This window comes from Hypanus sabinus, unplaced genomic scaffold, assembly GCF_030144855.1.
Source record: "Hypanus sabinus isolate sHypSab1 unplaced genomic scaffold, sHypSab1.hap1 scaffold_162, whole genome shotgun sequence".
Classification (NCBI taxonomy): domain Eukaryota; kingdom Metazoa; phylum Chordata; class Chondrichthyes; order Myliobatiformes; family Dasyatidae; genus Hypanus; species Hypanus sabinus.
In genome coordinates, this window is record NW_026779700.1 from 513455 (window position 1) to 533937 (window position 20483).

The 20483-nt window shown below is 45.3% G+C and overlaps 1 protein-coding gene and 1 long non-coding RNA gene across 2 annotated transcripts in view; both read right to left on the reverse strand.

Moving 5' to 3' along the window:
* The window catches only part of LOC132387192 (mucin-5AC-like), a 109400-nt gene that overhangs the window by 38758 nt on the left and 50159 nt on the right, over window positions 1-20483 (reverse strand). The gene's annotated exons all lie outside the window — the stretch shown is intronic.
* On the reverse strand, window positions 12113-15285 carry LOC132387187 (uncharacterized). The gene is made up of 3 exons (XR_009509798.1): window positions 15233-15285; window positions 13988-14083; window positions 12113-12197 (listed from the first exon to the last, which is right to left on the reverse strand). It is a non-coding gene; the product is annotated as an uncharacterized LOC132387187 (long non-coding RNA).

The window sequence follows — 20483 nt, forward strand, 5'->3', positions numbered from 1 at the left end:
TGTGCACTACCTTGAACTGAATGAAGGAGTGACAGGCACAGATAGATAAATTGTTAACTAAATGATAAATTTTGTTCCATTGACCATCTGAAAGTGACTCCTGAAGTTCCAGTTCCCAAGCACATTTAACCTTATCATTAGACATCATTCGTAAATTCATAAGCCATTTTATATATAATGACTACCAATCTTTTATGAGGTGGTTTAAGCTGAAAAATAACATATATCATATTTGGTAAATGAGCAAATAGATAATTTGGTCATAAATCTCGTAGAAAATTCCTAACTTGTAAATATCTAAAACATTTTCTGTTAGATATATCATATTTATCCACAAGCTGTGAAAAAGACATTGAACAATTCTCTAAAAACAAATCTAAAAAAGTTTTTATTCTCTTAGTTTTCCATATTAAAAAGGCCTCATCTAGAATTGATGGTTTAAAAAAACTAGTTAAGATGAATATTACTAGAGAGAACAAAGTTATTCCAATCAAAAAATCTGCAAAACTGATACCAAATATTTCATGTATGTCTAACAATAGGATTACGAGCTTGTCTATCAATCCTAGAAAACAAAAAAAGAGGAGCTCCCAGTAAGGAAGCCAAAGAAAACCCCCTTACTGAGCTCTCCTCCAAGTCAAACCATGAAGGACAATCTTGATTATCTATACCGTAAATCCAAAAAGTAATACAACGAATATTAATTGCCCAATAGTAAAATCTAATGTTTAGTAACACCAATCCTCCATCTTTTTTTGATTTTTGCAGTAAAGGTTCACTCAATCTAGAACGCTTATTATTCCAGATATATGACAGGATCAAAGAAAGTTTTCGGGACAAAGGATGGAAAAGCTTGAAACGTATATAGAAATTTTGGTAAAATTACCATTTTTTAGCATTTATTAACCAATTAATGACATCGTCATAGGTGACCATTTAGAAAGCATTAGTTTTGTATATTCAATTAGAAGAAGAAAATTATATTTAAATCATTAAAATTTTTAGTAATTTTAATACCAAGATAGGTAAAGTAATTTTTAGCAATATTAAAAGTTATTTGATCATAAAAATCAGAATAATTATTAAAAGGAAATAATTCACTTTTATCTACATTTATTTTATATCCAGAGAAAATACTGAATTCAGTAAATATGGATATCAGAGAGGGAATAGATTTCCTAGGGTCTGAAATAAATCATCTGCATATAACAAAACCTTATGTAATTTATCCCCTCTCTTAATACCCTGAACAGAGTTAGAATCCCTAAGAGCAATAACAAGTGTTTCTAAAACCAAATTAAAGAATAAAGGACTAAGAGGGAAACCCTGACAATTTCCTCTATATAATCTAAAATAAGGAGATTTTTGACTGTTAGTTATAACTGCAACCATTGGGGCTTGATAAATCAGTTTTAATCCAGGACATAAATCCCAGTCCAAAGTTAAAGCTCTCCAAAACCTGAAACAAATAAGGCCATTTCACCCTGTCAAAAGCTTTCTCTGCACCAAGAGAAACAACATTCAGATTATTTGACTAAGGGAGAATGAATAATATTAAACAGTCATCGAATATTAAAACATGAATACCTAGTTTTAATAAATCCAGTTTGATCATTTCAGATAACAGTGGGCAAAAATTCTCAAGTCTATTAGCTAAAATCTTAGAGAGAATTTTAAAACCCACATTCAATAGGGAAATTGGTCTATAAGAGGAACATTCAGAAAAATCTTTTCCTTTTTTAGAAATCAATGAAATTGATGCCTCGTAAAAAGTTTTCAGAAGATTCCCATAAGATATACAATCAGTGAAAGTTTGACAAAGATGTGATGTAAGCATTTCATTAAAGGTCTTATAAAATTCCACTGCATATCCCAGTGCTTTCGCTAATTACATAGAGGATATAGCCTTGGCTATTTCCTCTTGTTTAATAGGTGCATCTAGTACATTAATATCTTGAGTAGAAACTTCAGGTATATTTATTTTTTGCAAAAAATCTATTCATAATAATAGTATTATCAGGGAATTCAGATTTATAATTAGAATAGAAATCCATAAATATCTTATTAATTTCATACAGGTCTAATATTTCAGTTCTATCTGATCTACGTATTTTCAAAATCTGTCTTCTGACCATATTTGCCTTTAACTGACCAACCAACAGTTTACATTAATAACAACATTTATATAAAACTGACTTTTAGATTTAAAAATTTGCTGTTCAATGGGGAAGGTCAAAAGCAGATCATATTATGTTTGGAGTTCAACCCTTTCCTTATATAGGTCTTCACTAGGTCTTACTGAGTATGCTTTATCTATCTCTCTAATTTTATTAGTAATCACTGAGAGTTCCGCTTTGGTTTTCCTTCTTAGATCTGCTGAATATGAAATGACCTGTCCCCAATAAAGGATTTCGCCGTATCTTACATAACCAAATTTGACATACCGTGAATTGTATTAAGTTAAAAAAATACACAAATTTGCTCCTTGATAAAACTAACAAAACCTGGATTCTTTAACAATATGGGATTCAATCTCCATAGTGACATTTTCAAAAAATTATCAGAGAGTTTCAGGGTTAAATTCACAGGCGCGTGATCTGACAGCACAATGACATCATACACACACTCGTCAACAGAATATAACAACAGTGTATCTAGAAAAAAATAATTAATTCTTGAATATTTCTGATGAATGTGTGAGAAAAAAGAATAATCTTTGTCATTAGGGTGTTTATATCTCCAGATATCGACCAGGCCATATTCTAAAAGAAAAGAGTTAATACTGGTTGCCGCTTTATTAGGAAGCGACGGATTGGTTGATGACCTGAAAATCGCCGGATTTAGGCAACAGTTAAAGTCACAGCACAGGATCAATTTATATTCATTTAGATTCAGTAGCTCAGAAAAAAAGCTTCTTAAAAAGAATCAGAACTGTCTGAATTAGGTGCATAAACACACACCAGAGCTATCTTTTGAATGCATAATAAATGAGTGACAATGAAATATCTTCCAATTGAATCAGTAACAGTGTTAAAATGTACAAAAGGGATTTTAGAATTAACAAAACTAGATACCCCTCTAACTTTATTGTTGATAAAGAATGATATAAAGGTCCGTTCCAAATTTAAAAAAAGCAATCTTCATCCTGTCTCTGTACATGAGTCTCTTGCACAAAAATAATATCCGCTTGAAGTGTTTTTAATCTCTTAGCTTCAGGAACATTTATCACCCACAACCATCAGATGCCTGACCGGCGTGGATAACTTCACTCACATCAACTCTGAACTGATTCCACAACCTACAGACTCATGTTCAAGGAATGTACTACACATTATCTCAGTATTATTTCATATTTTATTTCCATAATTTGCCTTATTTCGCACATTGGCAGTTTGTTAGTCATTACTTTTGCATAGTTTTTCATAAATTCTGTTGGATTTCTTTATTTTCCTGTAAATGACTGCAATAAAATGAATCTCTGGGTAGTATATAGAGACAAAGAAGTACTTTGATAATAAATCTTACTTTCAGTCTGAGTCGACACTATCTGTACACCTCGTAATCTTCTATACATTTTTATATATCCTCAGAATCAGAATAATAATCACCATTGGGCATCACTGGAAATTTGTCATTTTGCAGCAACAGTGCAGTGGAAAACTAAAATTTCCTTTAAATTTGTTAAAAATATTCACTCATTTATTGGAAGTTACAGCAGGGTAACGGGTCCTTTTGGCCCAACAAGTCTGTGCTGTCCTATTACACCCATGTGGGCAAACATTGAGTAAAAGACAACAAAATGTGCAAATACAAAAGACCAATAAAAATAATGTGTAAATAAACAATAAATATCAAGAACATGAGGTGAAAAGTCCTTGAAAGTGAGTCCATAGGTTATGGGAGCAGTTCAGTAATGTGGTGAGTGTTGAGTGAAGTTATCCCCCCTGGTTCGAGAGCCTGATGTCTGAGGGGTAATAACTGTTCCTGACCCTGGTGGTGTGGGTCCTGAGGCTCCTGTACCTTCTTCCTGATGGCAACAACATGAAGAGAGCATGACCTGGGTGGTGGAGGTCCTGATGATGAATGCTGACAATTCTCCATGTCGATATGCTCAATGGTGGGGAGGGCTTTATCTGTGAAGGACTGGGCCATCAATTATTTGCAGATTCAGCACAGTAACCGGCCCAATGAGCCCCACCATCCATGTGACCAATTAACCTACTAACCCAGACGTCTTTGTAATGTGGGAGGGAACCGACACAGTCACAGGGAGAATGTACAATCACCTTAAAGACAGTGACGGTAACAATTAAACAAATAGAGAAAATATCCTGCCTGAATGTCACTCCAAACCTCACCCACCGGACACTTTCTTTTCCCCCACCCCTGAGCACCAGGTCTCTGCCCCCCTGCTCTGTCACTGAGCCGTCTCCACATCTTCCAGACCGGCCTCCATCCAAGGCAGGTCATTCCCGATGAGTGAATCACCCTTTCTGGAGAGCTCATGTACTCCTGGGATTGTCAGTGGGGATAGAACGGACTCCATCGTTCACATCCCACTGAGAAACACAGATAACCACTGAATCAGCTCACGAGAGCCTGTCGACCACAGAGTTGTGGAATGAACCCCCCACCCACCCACCTCTTCCAGTCACATGCTTTTCTACCTGAGGACGTGTCTCCCGATGGGACAGAGGATGGTTCCTGGGTGGTCCCTCCAGTTGATGACCCTTTGGCCTGTTCCCTTGGAGAAATACCCAGGTCTAGGATAAAGGAAAGGAGACATGGGAGAAAGAAAATCACCAGAACATCGTACCTCTCTGCCACCACTGAATCTCACCTAAAATCTTCATCACTACGGGTGACTCCCGTCATTCGGAGTTGGGATGAAATTCTGGGACTGACAACGGGGATCAGAATTCCCTTTGACGATCCCCACCACCAATTCCTGAGCTGTGGACTGTCCAACGTACATTGTCTCTCCCCCCACCACCCCCACAACTGTCTACAGCTCCCTCTCAGCACTCCTCCTCCCTCCAGTCCCCATCTTGTATCCCAGACTCCTCTCCCATCCCCACCTACAAACTCCCTCCCTTGTCTTCATTCCTCCTCCCTCCTCCTCACTCCTCTTTTTCTCCCCACCACTCTCCCTCCTCTCCACTTTCCCACTTCCCTTCACTCCAGTCATTCCCCTCTGGCCCGCCCCCCATTCTCCTCAATTTCCCCTCCCCTCTTCCCCCCAACAATCTTCACATGGTCCCTATGTGTGACAGGGCAGCCCAAGAGTCTCAGGTCACCTCATCGTAGGAAGGATGTGGAAGACTTAGAGAGACTGCAGAATAGATTTACCAGGATGATGTCTGGAGTAGAGAGCAGGTCTTGTGAGGAGAGGCTGAGTGAGTGAGGGCTTTTCTCTTTGGAGTGAAGAAGGATGAGAGGTGACTTGATGGAGATGTACAAGATGGTAAGAGGCATAGATCGAGTTGACAGACAGACTTTTCCCCAGGGAGGAAGTGGCTAATAGCAGGGCGTGTAATTTTAAAGTGACTGGAGGAAAGTATAGGGTGGATGTCAGAGGTAAACTTCTTTACGTGGAGAGTGGTGGGTGTGTGGAACAGGCTGCAAGGTGAGCTGGTACAGACAGATACAAAGTTGTGCATACCTACTCTGAATTCACTCTAACCCTTCCCTTTTATATAACCCTCCATGTTTCTGTCATCTACATACCTATGAGTTTGTTAAATGCCCCGAATGTATCTGTCTCTACCATCACCCCTTGCAGGGTTTTCCACACACCCACCTCTCTCTCAATGTAAAGTCTTTTACTTCTGACATCCACCCTATACTTTCCTCCAGTCACTTTAAAATTACACCCTCTGGTATTAGCCACTTCCTTCCTGGGAAAAAGTCTGGCTGTCTTCTCGTTCTATGGCTCTTACCTTCTTGTACATCTCCATCAATCACCTCTCATCCTCCTTCACTCCAAAGAGAAAAGTCTTCACTCACTCAACCTCTCCTCATAAGACCTGCTCTCAAATCCAGATATTGTCCTGGTCAATGTATTCTGCACTCTCTCTAAAACTTCCACATCCTTCCTACAATGAAGAGACCTGTGACCCTGTCGCATATAATGTGCATGTGAAGATCATAAAGGGAAGAGGGGAGGGGACACTGAGAAGAAGGGAGGGGTAAGAAGGGAATGACTCACCCCACCTGCAATCACCTCGCTTCATCCCACACACCAGACCTTAATCCCATTTTCCACCTCCAGTGTCCCTCCACTTTCCCTTCCCCTGATGCCTCCTCCTCACCCTCCTTCATCTCCCCATGGTCTTCCCTCCACCCCAGTCTTTCCCTTCCTTCCCATCCATTCTCCTTCACTCTTCCCCATTCCCTCCCTCCCCACCGTGGCCTTTACAATGTTTCCCTGCTCCCTATGTGTGTCAGGGCAGACTGGGTTGGGTGGTTCTGCTCACCTCATTATGGGAAGGATGTGGAAGCTTTCGAGAGTGTGCTCAGGCTTTTATCACTGGAGTGAAGGAGGATGAGAGGGGACTTGATAAAGGTGTGAAGGATGGGAAGAGGAATGGATCGAATGAACAGCCAGCTATTTCTCCCCCAGGATGGATGTGGCAAATACCAGGGGCCATAATGTTCAAAGCCAAGTTTTTTCTTTATTTTTTTTTTACACACACAGAGAGTGGTGGGTGCATGGACATCCTGCCAGGGGTGATGGCAGATTCAGATATATTACGGGTATTTAAGAAACACTGAGATAAATATTGACATTATCCACACTGGTTCAGGAGCCTGATGGTTTGAGGGGTAGTGTGGGAGCTAAGGCTCCTGTACCTCCTTCCTGATGGCAGCAGTGAGAAGACAGCATGGACTGGATGTTGGGGTCCTTGATGATGGATGCTGCTTGTAGATGTGTTTAATGGTGGGGAGGGCTTTTCCTGTGATGGACTGGGCTGTATTCACTACTTTTCTGATCTTGGACATTGGCGTTTCCATACCAGACTGTGATGCAACCAGTCAGAAATAGTCTCCACCACACATCAATAGAAGTTGGTCAAAGTTTTAGGTGACAGACTGAATCTGTGCAAACTTCTCAGAAAGTCGAGGAGCTGCCATGCCTTCTTTGTAATGACACTTACATACTGGTCCCAGGACTGATCCTCTTATCGTACAAGATGTCTGTTCAAGAGTCTGATGACAGTGGGGGTAGAAGCTGTCCTTGAGCCTGGTGGTACGTGCTTTCAGACTTCTGTATCTACTGCCCGATGGGAGGGGAGATGAGAGAATGGGGTATTTGATTACTCTGGCTACTTTACTGAGGCAGCAAGAAGGGTAAATAGTGTCTGTCTGTACTTCTTGCCATAGTAATTCTAATATTCTAATAATGTGTTTTAATGCTCTAATAATAATCAGTTTATAATAATAAATTATAGCTGAAGACACTGCAGATTTCTAGAGAGAGCACTGTAACTTGTTGTATAACTGTCTGAGATGAAGACACCAAAGCACAAGATTGAAAAAGCTACTGAGGGTTGTAAATTCAACCAGCTGCATCATGGTCACTGGCCTCCCGACCAACGAGGACATCTTCAAAAGGCCTCATCTCCTCATGTCCCTTCTCACCTGCAAGATCTTTGGCCTTCAGCATAGAGTGGTGGCCTAACGTCGAATTCCTCCCCATCCCTCTCCCTAAACTCTAACCTGATGACTAACTTCCCACTCTGTCCCCAATACCATCTCTACAAACTTATAAAAACAACTAAATCTGAGACTTTACCTTGATGGAGAGCACAGCTAGACACTATCTTGACCATCTATTGTACAACACTCCCCAGATACCATCTTGACCATCTATTGTACAACACTCCCCAGACACCATCTTGACCATCTATTGTACAACACTCCCCAGACACCATCTTGACCATCTATTGTACAACACTCCCCAGACACCATCTTGACCATCGATTGTACAACACTCCCCAGACACCACCTTGACCATCTATTGTACAACACTCCCCAGACACCATCTTGACCATCTATTGTACAACACTCCCCAGTAACGAGATACCATCTTGACCATCTATTGTACAACACTCCCCAGACACCATCAATTACTGTCATGGGGCTGCTAGACTGATTTACACGTTCCTACACCATATCTTCTGAATAATTGTATATAAGTGTTGCAACCATTACAATTCTGATAGAAACATATCACAGGTTAATTTTTTGTGAGAGAACAAAGGACGTTTCATTATGTCAGTCACAAAGTAACATTTCAGAATTGTAAATCGGTCAGTGGATGTAAATAGTGTGGAACGGGTTGGGAGGTGGTGGGTGGAGAGAAGCCATCAATATCTCTGAAGATCTATTCTGGGCACCACACTGACACAATCACGAAGAAGGCACACCAAAAGCTGTATCTCATTTGGGGTTTGAGGAGATTTGCCTTGTTACCAAAGACTCCAGCAAATTTCTACAGATGTACCGTGGAGAAGATTCTGACGGGTTGTATCACTGTTTGGTGTGGAGGGGCCACAGCACAGGATCGGAAAAAGCTGCTGAGGGTTGTAAACTCAGCCAGCTCCATCATGGGCACAATCTTCCCCATCATCGAGGACATTTTCAAAAGGAGATGCATCAAAGATTAAAGTTCAGATTAAATTTATTATCGATGCACTTGTTTATTACTGTAACAAACACGAGAAAATCGGCAGATGCTGGAAATCCAAAGCAAAACACACAAAATGCTGGAGAAACTCAGCAGGTCAGGCAACATCTGTGGAAAAGAGTAAACACTGAATGATTCAGACCAAGACACTTCTTCAGGACTGAGAGGGATGGGGGAAGATGCCTGAATTAAAAGGTGGGGGTAGGGGAGAGAGGTTGGCTGGAAGGTGATAGGTGAAGCCAGGTGGGTGGAAATGGTCAAGGGCCAGAGAAGAAAGTATCTGATAGACCAGAGTGGACAATAGGAAAAAGGAGAGGGGGTGTGAACCAGGGGTAAGTAACAGTTGGGTGCGAAGAAATAAAAGGTCCGAGTGGAGAATAGAGGAAGTAGGACGAGGAGGGAGGAATTTGTTCAGCAGAAGGAGAAATCAATATTCATACCATCAGGTTGGAGGGTACACAGAAGGAATATAAGGTGTTGCTCCTTGACCTTGAGGGTGGCCTCATCTTGGCTCAAGAGGAGACCATGGAACGGAGACATGTCGGAACGGAAATGGGAATAGTCATTAAAATGTTTGGCCATCAGGAAATCCCGCTTATGATGGATAGTGCGGAGGTGCTCGAGAAGCTGTTGCTCCAGCTCACGACAGGTCTCACCATTGTAGAGGAGGCCACACCGGGAACACTGGACACAACAGGCAGCAGATTCACGGTTAACCTGTTTGGGGCCCTGAATGGAGGTGAGGGTGGAGGTGTAAGGGCAGGGGTAGCACTTAGGCCACTTGCAGGGTAAGTGCTGGGAGGGAGATTAGTGGGAAGGGATGAATGGACAAGGCAATTGTTGAAGAAGCGACCACTGTGAAAAGCAGAGGGGTAGTGGGGGGGGGGGGGGAGGTAAAGATATGTTTCGTGGTCTGATCTCTTTGGATTTGGCTGAAGTTGCTGAGCATAATTTGCTGGAGGGAGGCTGATGGTGGTAGATGAGGACAAGAATGACTCAATCACTGTTATGACGGTGGGAAGATAGAGTGAGTGCAGATGCATGTGAAATGGAGGAGTTGTGGGTGAGGGAGGGGAAACTCCGTTCATTAAATGAGGACATCTCTGATGTCTTGGAATGGAAAACCACAACCTGTGAACAGATGTTGCAGAGGTGTGGAGGTGGCGAGTGATGAAAAGTTGTCTCCACAATGTTTCCTTCAACAATCCCCACCACTGATTCCTCATCTGCACTGTCCATCAGTAGTCCTGTGAATCTTCAGCATCACCATCTTCACACACATCTTCCCCACCCCTAACCCAGCTCTATGGCACCCTCTCCTATCACTCTCCCCTCCATCCTGACCCCCACTCCAATTAGCCTCCTTCCTGCCCACTTCTCCATTCACACTCTCTGTTTCCATCCTTCCACTCACCATTCTCCATCCCCTCCTCTCCCTGATACACTGTCCCCCATTTCCTTGTTTACTCTCTCTTCTGCCCTCCCCTGCCTCCTCACCTTCCTCCTTCCCTTCTAGTCACCATTTCCCAATGACCAGAAAACCATACGGTACAGGAGCAGAAATAGCCCATTTGGCCAATAATTTTCCTCCTCCTGCCTCTCTCCCTTCTTGAAGAGTGGAGTGACAGTGGAGTGGAGGACAGCTTTTCCTTCTTCCAGAACCACGTCAGAATCAATTGATTTTTGAAAGATCATTACTAATACCGCCACAATCTCTTCAGCCACCTCGTTCAGATCTCTGGGCTGCATACGATCTGGTTCTGGTGAATTATCTGCCTTCAAACCTTTCACTCTCCCAGGAACCATCTCCCTCATAATGGCAACTTCACATACTTCTGCCCCTTTACAGAATGTGTTTCTTGCTCCCTCCTCTCTTCCTTCTCCTTGTCCCAACCGTGATTCCCCTCACCCTGCCCCTTTCCACTCTCAGTCCACACAGACCATCAGGTTTACTATCACTATGTCAGGATTTATTTCTGCGGCAACAGTACAAGGCAACAGGTAAAATTGCTACATTAGTTTGTCTTGTACCTTAGCCCCACAGGAGTGATGATTCATTTTGCTTTATACACATACAACATTGAAGGACAATAAACTGGAACTTGAAATGGCTCGCGAAACCTTCCCGGTCACAGAGTTATTCAATGAGACACTTTCAGAAGACTTTGTACCTGAGGTTGTCCCTCCAGCTGGGAGAGAAGACGTTTTCTTGGAAAAATCTCCAGTGGATGACCCTTCAAACTGTCTCACTGTGGAAGTCCCAGGATCTGGAGTAAAGGAATGGAGAAACAGGAGAGTGGAAACACTGAAACAGATCATTAGGCAAGACATTAGTCTGGCAGAAAGGGGATGGGAGTGTGAAGAAACCAACGTTATCCATCTCCCTTCACTGACTCTCCCTCCCAAACCACCATGACTCCAGGTCTCTCTCCTCAGAGAGTCAGGGTGAATTTCTGCAAACAAACATGGTGATGAGAGATCCCTTCAGTGAACCCCACCACCGATTCCTGAGCTTGCAGACTCCTCTGGGCTGATGGTCAAATCTGCATCTGCTTCTCACCTTCAACCTCTCCACTCCATCCTCCACCTCTTTCTGCTCTCTTATCCTTTGTAAAACCTACAGTGCCTCCTCCCCTCAAAGCCAACCCAAATCCAACCACAATCCAGACCCTATTCATCACACCATGAAGGTAATCTTTACTCAGAGATACCACATTACTTCAAACGTTCACCATTCTCCATTGACAAGACCAACAATGTTCTCTAATGCCCCAACTCTTCAGATACTCCCCAATATCACTAACCTCCATGGACTCACCAGGTATTCAGTGAGTTCCCTCCCGGCCACTGGGGCCTTGGCCCTCTCGGTGTTTCCCACCATCCCCAAAACACAATGATCATTGTCCAAACCCTCATCCATCCCATCCTAACACTACCCATTTGATCAGCCCAAACCCAGTCAGTAATCCCTGAAGCCTATGTATCTATTTCCCATGACACGGACCACGTAACCCTGCCGCTGCTTGTCAACCCCACCATCACCCTCAGTGAGGACCGTGTCCATCCCTCACCCAGATCCTGACCCTTCCTGAAGGTGACTCAGACATCCCCAGTGACCACTCACATCCCTCACTCAGCAAAGCCAAGGGACTCAGTCCTCATGCTCTGGTCACCAACCCACCTCACCCGGCCCCATGGACTAAACTCAGACCAAGGACATTACTGCCCACGTTATAATTGTACAACACCCTCTCGTAGTGATCCTGGATGGTGCAGAAATTTGTCACAGGGAGGAGAGAGGAACCTCTCACTCCATCATTCACCCCCCCCATCCCCTGCATCCAGCAGGTAAACTGATCCCTGAGACGCTGTATTTTACAGTGTGAGATTGAATCCATACAGACAGAAGAATTCACACCTGAGCTCGTGTCTCCTGCTGGAACAGAAGATGATTTCTTGGTGTGTTCTCCAGACACTGACCCATCGGTCTGTTTCCCTGTGGAACTACCTGTGTGTAGAATAGAGGAACAGAGAGAGTGAGAGAGTGGAGACACTGAAGCAATCATCATGAGTCAGAGGAACAGAGGAATAGGTGCGTGTAGAAACCAACGTCACACAGGGTCTCTCCACTGTCTCTCCCAATTCCCTGTCACCCCGATCATTCACTTCAGTGGGAGTCGGGATGAAGTTCATGGATCAACATGGGGATCAGGGTTTCTTCAATAATCCCCACCACTGATTCCTGACCTGCACTGTCCAGCTGTGGGTCTGTACACTTCCAGTATCAGTCCATCTGTTTCCTGTTAGACACTCCGTCCCTCTCCCCCCCATTCACCACCGCACTGTCTCTTCAGTCTCCATCTGCCCAGTACATCCCACTTTCATCTAGTGGAGTCCACCATCCCTCCACCTTCCCTCTCCATCCTGTCACAGTTCCTGCCTCTCCTCTCTCATTCCTCACCACACTCTTCCCTCAGATCTGTCAGTCTTTCTCTCTGACCTCTCAGAACATCCTTTTGACACTTACTCCATCACTCTCTGCTCAATCATCCCTCTCACTCTGTCTAAAAGCCATAGTGGCTCACCACCTCACCCACATCCATCAAACTCAACCCAGTCCTGACCCTATTCGTCACCCCATGATACAACCTTTTCACAAAGACCCATCGAACCTCCAATATTCTCTGATGACCAAGTCCCCCAATGCCCTCTGATACCCAAACACTTCAAAAATCACCAAATACCACAGTCCTGCCCAATCTGCATATAACGTCCAATATTTAGCAGGTGACCAGTGTACTCCCACCCATGGCTCCACACTGCTTCCTTCAATAATCCGTACCATTGATCCCTGATCTGCACTGTCCACTGTAGACCTGTGAATCTTCAGCATCACCATCTTCACCCACATCTTCCCCCTCCCCGCAGCTCTATGGCACCCTCTCCTACCCGTTTCCGCTCCAGCCTGACTTCCACTCCAATTAGCCCTCCTTCCTGCCCACTTCTCCATTCACATTCCTCGTTTCCATCCTTCCACTCACCATTCTCCATCCCCTCCTCTCCCTGATACACAGTCCTCCATTTCCTTGTTTACACACTTTTCTGCCCTCCCCTGCCTCCTCACCTTCTCCTCCCCTTCTAGTCACCGTTTCCCAATGACCAGAAAACTATACGGTACAGGAGCAGAAATAGAACATTTGGCCAATAATTTTCCTCCTTCTGCCTCTCTGCCTTCTTGAAGAGTGGAGTGACAGTGGAGTGGAGGACAGCTTTTCCTTCTTCCAGAACCACGTCAGAATCAATTGATTTTTGAAAGATCATTACTCATACCGCCACAATCTCTCCAGCCACCTCGTTCAGATCTCTGGGCTGCATACGATCTGGTTCTGGTGAATTATCTGCCTTCAAACCTTTTACTCTCCCAGGAACCTTCTCCCTCGTAATGGCAACTTCACATACTTCTGCCTCTTTACAGAATGTGTTTCTTGCTCCCTCCTCTCTTCCTTCTCCTTGTCCCAACCGTGATTCCCCTCTCCCTGCCCCCTTTCCACTCTCAGTCCACACAGACCATCAGGTTTACTATCACTATGTCAGGATTTATTTCTGCGGCAACAGTACATGGTAACAGGTAAAATTGCTACATTAGTTTGTCTTGTACCTTAGCCCCACAGGAGTGATGATTCATTTTGCTTTATACACATACAACATTGAAGGACAATAAACTGGAACTTGAAATGGCTCGCGAAACCTTCCCGGTCACAGAGTTATTCAATGAGACACTTTCAGGAGACTTTGTACCTGAGGTTGTCCCTCCAGCTGGGAGAGAAGACGTTTTCTTGGAAAAATCTCCAGTGGATGACCCTTCAAACTGTCTCCCTGTGGAAGTCCCAGGATCTGGAGTAAAGGATTGGAGAAACAGGAGAGTGGAAACACCGAAACAGATCATTAGGCAAGACATGAGTCTGGCAGAAAGGGGACGGGAGTGTGAAGAAACCAAAGTTATCCATCTCCCTACACTGAGTCTCCCTCCCAAACCACCATGACTCCAGGTCTCTCTCCTCAGAGAATCAGGGGGAATTTCTGCAAACAAACATGGTGATGAGAGATCCCTTCAGTGAACCCCACCACCGATTCCTCAGCTTGCAGACTCCTCTGGGCTGATGGTCAAACCTGCATCTGCTTCTCACCTTCAACCTCTCCACTCCATCCTCCACCTCTTTCTGTTCTCTCATCCTCTCCAAGACCTACAGTGCCTCCTCCCCTCAAAGCCAACCCAAACCCAACCACAATCCAGACCCTATTCATCACACCATGAAGGCAATCTTTACTCATAGATACCAGATTACTTCAAACATTCACCATTCTCCATTGACAAGTCCAACAATGCTCTCTAATGCCCCAACTCTTCAGAAACTCCGCAATATCACTAACCTCCATGGACTCACCAGGTATTCAGTGAGTTCCCTCCTGGCCACTGGGGCCTTGGCCCTCTCAGTGTTTCCCAACATCCCCAACACACAATGATCATTGTCCTATCCGTCATCCATCCCATCCTAACACTACCCATTTGATCAGCCCAAACCCAGTCAGTGATCCCTGAAGACTATGTATCTAATTCCCGTGACTCTGACCACGTAACCCTGCCGCTGCTTGTCAACCCCACCATCACCCTCAGTGAGGACCGTGTCCATCCCTCACCCAGATCCTGACCCTTCCTGAAGGTGACTCAGACATCCCCAGTGACCACTCACATCCCTCACTCAGCAAAGCCAAGGGACTCAGTCCTCATGCTCTGGTCACCAACCCACCTCACCCGGCCCCATGGACTAAACTCAGAGCAAGGTCATTACTGCCCATGTTATAATTGTACAACACCCTCTCGTAGTGATCCTGGATGGTGCTGAAATTTGTCACAGGAGGAGAGAGGAACCTCTCACTCCATCATTCACCCCCCCATCCCCTGCATCCAGCAGGTAAACTGATCCCTGAGACGCTGTATTTTACAGTGTGAGATTGAATCCACACAGACAGAGGAATTCACACCTGGGCTCGTGTCTCCTGCTGGGACAGAGGATGATTTCTGGGTGTGTTCTCCATCGGTCTGTTTCCCTGTGGAACTACCTGTGTGTAGAATAGAGGAACAGAGAGAGTGAGAGAGTGGAGACACTGAAGCAATCATCATGAGTCAGAGGAATAGGTGCGTGTAGAAACCAACATCACACAGGGTCTCCCCACTGTCTCTCCCAATTCCCTGTCACCCCTGATCATTCCCTTCAGTGGGAGTCCGGATGAAGTTCAGGAATCAACATGTGGATCAGTGTTCCCTTCAATGATCCCCACCACTGATTCCTGACCTGCACTGTCCAGCTGTGGGTCTGTACACTTCCAGTGTCAATTCCTCTCCAGCCATCTCTCACCCCGTCCACTCAATTGCCCCTTCGTAGACCCCAATTTCCCCTCCAATCTGTCATACACTCCATCCAACCCTATCCTATCACCCTCTTACTTCACTCCCTCTCACCCTTCTCTGCACTCACCACCCTCACTCCCCTGCAGACTACTCACCGGTTCCATCCACGATTCTCCACTCTCCACTCTTCTCCCTGTCACACTTCCCCTCCATTCTCTTCATTCCCCTCTCCTGCCCTCCCCTCCCTCCCCCACTGTCAGTCCTTCACTATTCCTTCAGCACTTACCCGCGTACCCTTCACCACAGACCCTCTCTCAACCTCCATCTTCCATAGCCCTTCTTCACCCCCACTCTATCCTCTCCTGACCTACCCTGTTCCTCATCTTCTCCCTCCTCCCCCACGTTGTCCCTTCCTTCCACTCTCCCTCACTCACTTCCCCTCTCTCATCTCCTCTCCTACCCTGTCCCTAATCTCTTCTGCTCTCTCTCTCATCCCCTCCCCTCCACACTCTCTAATCCTCTGACTCCTCGTCCACTTACCTCCATCCCTCCCTGGGATCACACACAAACTAAACACCCGGATCTGTGGAGATGTGCGGCAGACATCACAGGGACTGTAATGGGTTTCCGTTGTTCGTGTATTCCCCAGTCCGACACAGAGTGTTGAGCTACAGGGTCAACAGGGTCTAGTCTGTGCAACCTGCTATTCTGCCTATTCTCAGTGACCCACCCTTGGACCATAGTCTCCCATACTGTTCCCATCCTTGTACTTATCCAAACATCTCCTCATTGCTGCGTTCAAACCCACATCCACCACTTCACTGACAGCTCATTCCACACTCTCAGTACCCTCTGAGTGAAGAGGTTGACCCTCAGGTTCCCCCTTAACTGTTTCACCTTTCACCCTTAACCCATGGCCTCTGTCATGTCAGTGGAAAATCTTGTATTGACACTACCTGTACCCTCATCATTATATATACCTCCTTCTAATCTCCCCCTCATTCTCCTTCCCTCCAGGGAATGAAGCCCAAACGTATTGAACCTTTCACTATAACCCAGGTCCCAGCAATATCCTTGTAAATTTTCCCCGAACTCTGTCCAATCTTATTGACGTCTTTCCTGCCAGCAGCTGACAGTATTCCAAATCAGGCCCCGCCAACGCTTTAAACAACTTCACCATAACATCACGACTGAATATTTTGATTTATGAAGGCCAAACTGCCAAACGCTCTCTTCACGACCCGATCTACCTGCGATGCCACTTTCAATTATGAATCTCTATTCCCAGATTGAACAGGGAGAGAAACATTCCCCTCAGTGATCTTCTCCTCTGACACCAGATGCAGTGGTGGACAAACCCAGCCCAGATTCTCCAGTCATTGCTTCCTGGGTTCCCACTCGTTCACTACGAATGTGAACCAGTCAGAGAACTGTGGTGTGGGGAAACACCACTGGGGAGATGGGAGGTAACAACACAGGAAGAAACTATCAACTAAAATCAAATGGGTTAACCTCAAACCCCACACTATTCCCCCCCCCACTCCCCCGGGCGATTCACACCTCCCTCTTCAGTCAACCCTCTTCTTTAATCTCACACCCCATTCCTCTCTCATAACCATCCATCCTTCCTATCTGAGACACTGAAATCTCTCCCCTTAATTCTCCCCCACTCCACACACACAACCCTCGCCATTCACTCCATCTTTCTCCTGTTAGACACTCCATCCCTCCCTCTCCCAGACACCACCACACCGTCTCCTCAGTTCCTCTGCTACTCACCCAGTACATCCCACTTTCCTCTATTACTCTGTCCAACAACTGGGATCCACCTTCCCTCTCCATCCCGTCACAGTTCCTGCCTCTCCTCTCTCAATCCTCACCAGTCTCTTCCCTCTGATCTGTCAGTCTTCCTCTCTGACCTCTCAGAACATCTCTTTGACACTTACCCCATCACTCTCTGCTCAATCATCTCTCTCACTGTCTCTAAAAGCCACAGTGGCTCACTACCTCACCCACATCCATCAAACTCAACCCAGTCCTGACTCTATTCGTCACCCCATGATACAACCTCTTCACAAAGACCCATCGAACCTCTATCATTCACAATGCTCCAGTCCCCCATTGCTCCACTACTCTATCTTACTCATTCCACTCCATTCCCTTGTTGGTTCTCTCTCCTGCCCTCTCTCCTACCTTCCCAACTATCCCTCCTTCCCTTCCAGTCACCTGTGGTTGATGACGAAGCAAATGCCTTCACCAAATCTGAGCTCTCTTGAACTTAGTAGAAATTTCACACAGACAGGAGGGAAGGAATAACTGAACACTCATTGGCAGCCCTTTACGACGCACATCCAACAGCTGTATTGGGCTATGAGAAATTCAACATCACAGAGCGAGAGACTGAGAGACCACGATGGCACAATAACTAATACCGGAGGATCTCTCTCCCACTGAGACAGAGGATGGCGATGGGGTGGGTTGTCCTGTAGATGATCCTTCGGGCTGATCCATTGTGGAAACCTCCAGGTCTGGAACAATTAACAGAGACATGGGAGAGTGGCAGAGATTAAACAGGGACAGTAATTCATAAGATGAGAGATTCTGCAGATGCTGAAAATCCAGAGCATCACACACAAAATGTTGGAAGAACTCAGCAGGTCAGACTGCATCTCCGGAGGGGAATAAACAGTGAATGTTTTGGGCTGAGACCCTTCATCAGCACCTTCTCTCGGTATTCTTCCTCTTGAAGGGGGAAGCAGCCAGAATAAAGAGGTGGGGAGGAGTACATCTGGCAGGTGATAGGTGAAGCCAGGTGGGTGGGTGGGTGAGGGAGGGGGTGATTTGAGAAGCTGGGAGGTGATACGTAGAAGAAGTAAAGGGCTGAAGGAGGACTAATCCCATTGGAGAGGACAACGGACCAGAGAATAACGGAAGTGAAGAGGGTGTCCAGAGGGAGATGATGGGCAGAAGGACTAAATAGTGAGCCGGAAAGAGAGGGAAAGAGAGAGAATTAGTCGGGGTATAAATTACTGGAAGCTAGAGAAATCAATGTTCATGCTGTCAGATTGGATACTACCCAGACACAGTATGAGGTGTTGTCCCTCCAATCAAAGTTTGACCTCATCATGTCAGTAGCAGAGGCCTTGGACAGACACGTGGGAATGGGAACAGGAAGTTGAATTGAAATGGGTAGCCACTGGGACAACAATTTGGAAAGGAGGTCTCTGATCTGAAGAGATACCAAAACCATCCAGTCCCTGTTCAGCAACTCTCCCTCGTGAATGTCTGTGACCGGTCATTACTCTCAGTCAAAGGCCAAATGAATATTTGGGGCTGAAGGAGAGAAAGGTCGTTCCCTTCAATGATCCCCACCACAGTTACCCGAGCTCGCAGACCCTGGGTTTCCTGAATTGTGAAGGATCTGCTATCAGTGATCCATGGGATTCACAGCTGTGACCGACAGGGAATCTGTACCTGAGCTCGCAGACACAGCTGGTATGGTGGTCAGACCCGGACCAGGTTTACCTGTCACTGATCCGTGGGGTTCTGGAGTTGTGTCTGACTGGAGATCTGTACGTGAGCTTGAAGACCCTGCTGTGGTTGTGTTCAAACCCAGACCAGGTTCTCCGGTTGGTGGTCCCAGGGATTCCCAAGTTGTGTCAGAATGGAAATCTGTAATAAGAAGATATACAAAGGATGGTAACGTTGTAAACAAGGTTTACATTAGATCAGGAAGAAACTCAATGACAGGGAATCTGAGACTCAAGTCAGGTCAAATCTGTCCTCTGAAATACACACACTCCCCTCTCCTTTGGTCTTTAATACTCTACCCTTGTCTCTCAAATCCCTCTCCTCACATCTCCCTCTCTGGGCATTCACTCTGTCTTGATCACTCTCTTTTCAGTCTCTCCTTCCCTCCCTCCAGTTGGAGTGTCACTCTCACTGATCTCTCTGCCCAACTCTCCTCACACAGTCATAACTCTCTCTTCAGTCACCACATTCCTCCCATTCCAGCATCTCGCCTCTCTCTCCATCCCTCTCTCCTGTGTATTTTCACCCATTTCCTTCTGTCCACGTACTGAATTACTCAAATCCCACTCCAGTTGTTTCTATGTCTCATCAGTCACCGTGTAACTCCTCACAGTCATTCCTTCCTCCTCTCTGTGACCATCCTCCCCTCTCAACTACAATGGGAGAAGGAACATCAGGATTTCACTGTGACATACATGGATGGAAATCTCTGTGGTCAATCTCTCTCTCTCAACACTGGGGGAGTTTTCTGCCGATTCTCGAGTCATAGAATCTCAGAATAAAAAGTGATGCAGCAGACTGTAAGATCGTCACAGTGAAAATACAAAGAATAAAAATAATAATAAATAAGCAATAAATATCGTGAACAGGAGATGAAGAGTTCTTGAGAGTGAGTCCATAGGTTGTGGGAACAGTTTATGATATTATATATATAAGACCAAAGTCTTACCCCTTTGGTTCACCAGCCTAATGTCTAGGGGGTAATAACTGTTTCTGAACCTGGTGGTGTGTGTCCTGAGGCTCCTGTACCTTCTTTCTGATGGTAACAATGCAAAGAGAACATTGAACATAGAAATCGACAGCACATTACAGGCCCTTCTCTGCAGTAACCATGGTGTACAAAGGCTGATGTAAACATTCTCCAGAAAATGTCTGGAATTTCCCTACAACATAGCCCTCTATGTTTCTAACTCAAAGTACCGACCTAAGAGCCTCTTAAAAGACCCTATTGTATCTGCCTCTACCACCATCACCGGCAGTGCATTCCACGCACCCACCACTCTCTGTGTGAAAAACTTAGCCCTGACATCCCCCTTGTACCTACTTCCAAGCACCTTAAACCTATGCCCCCTC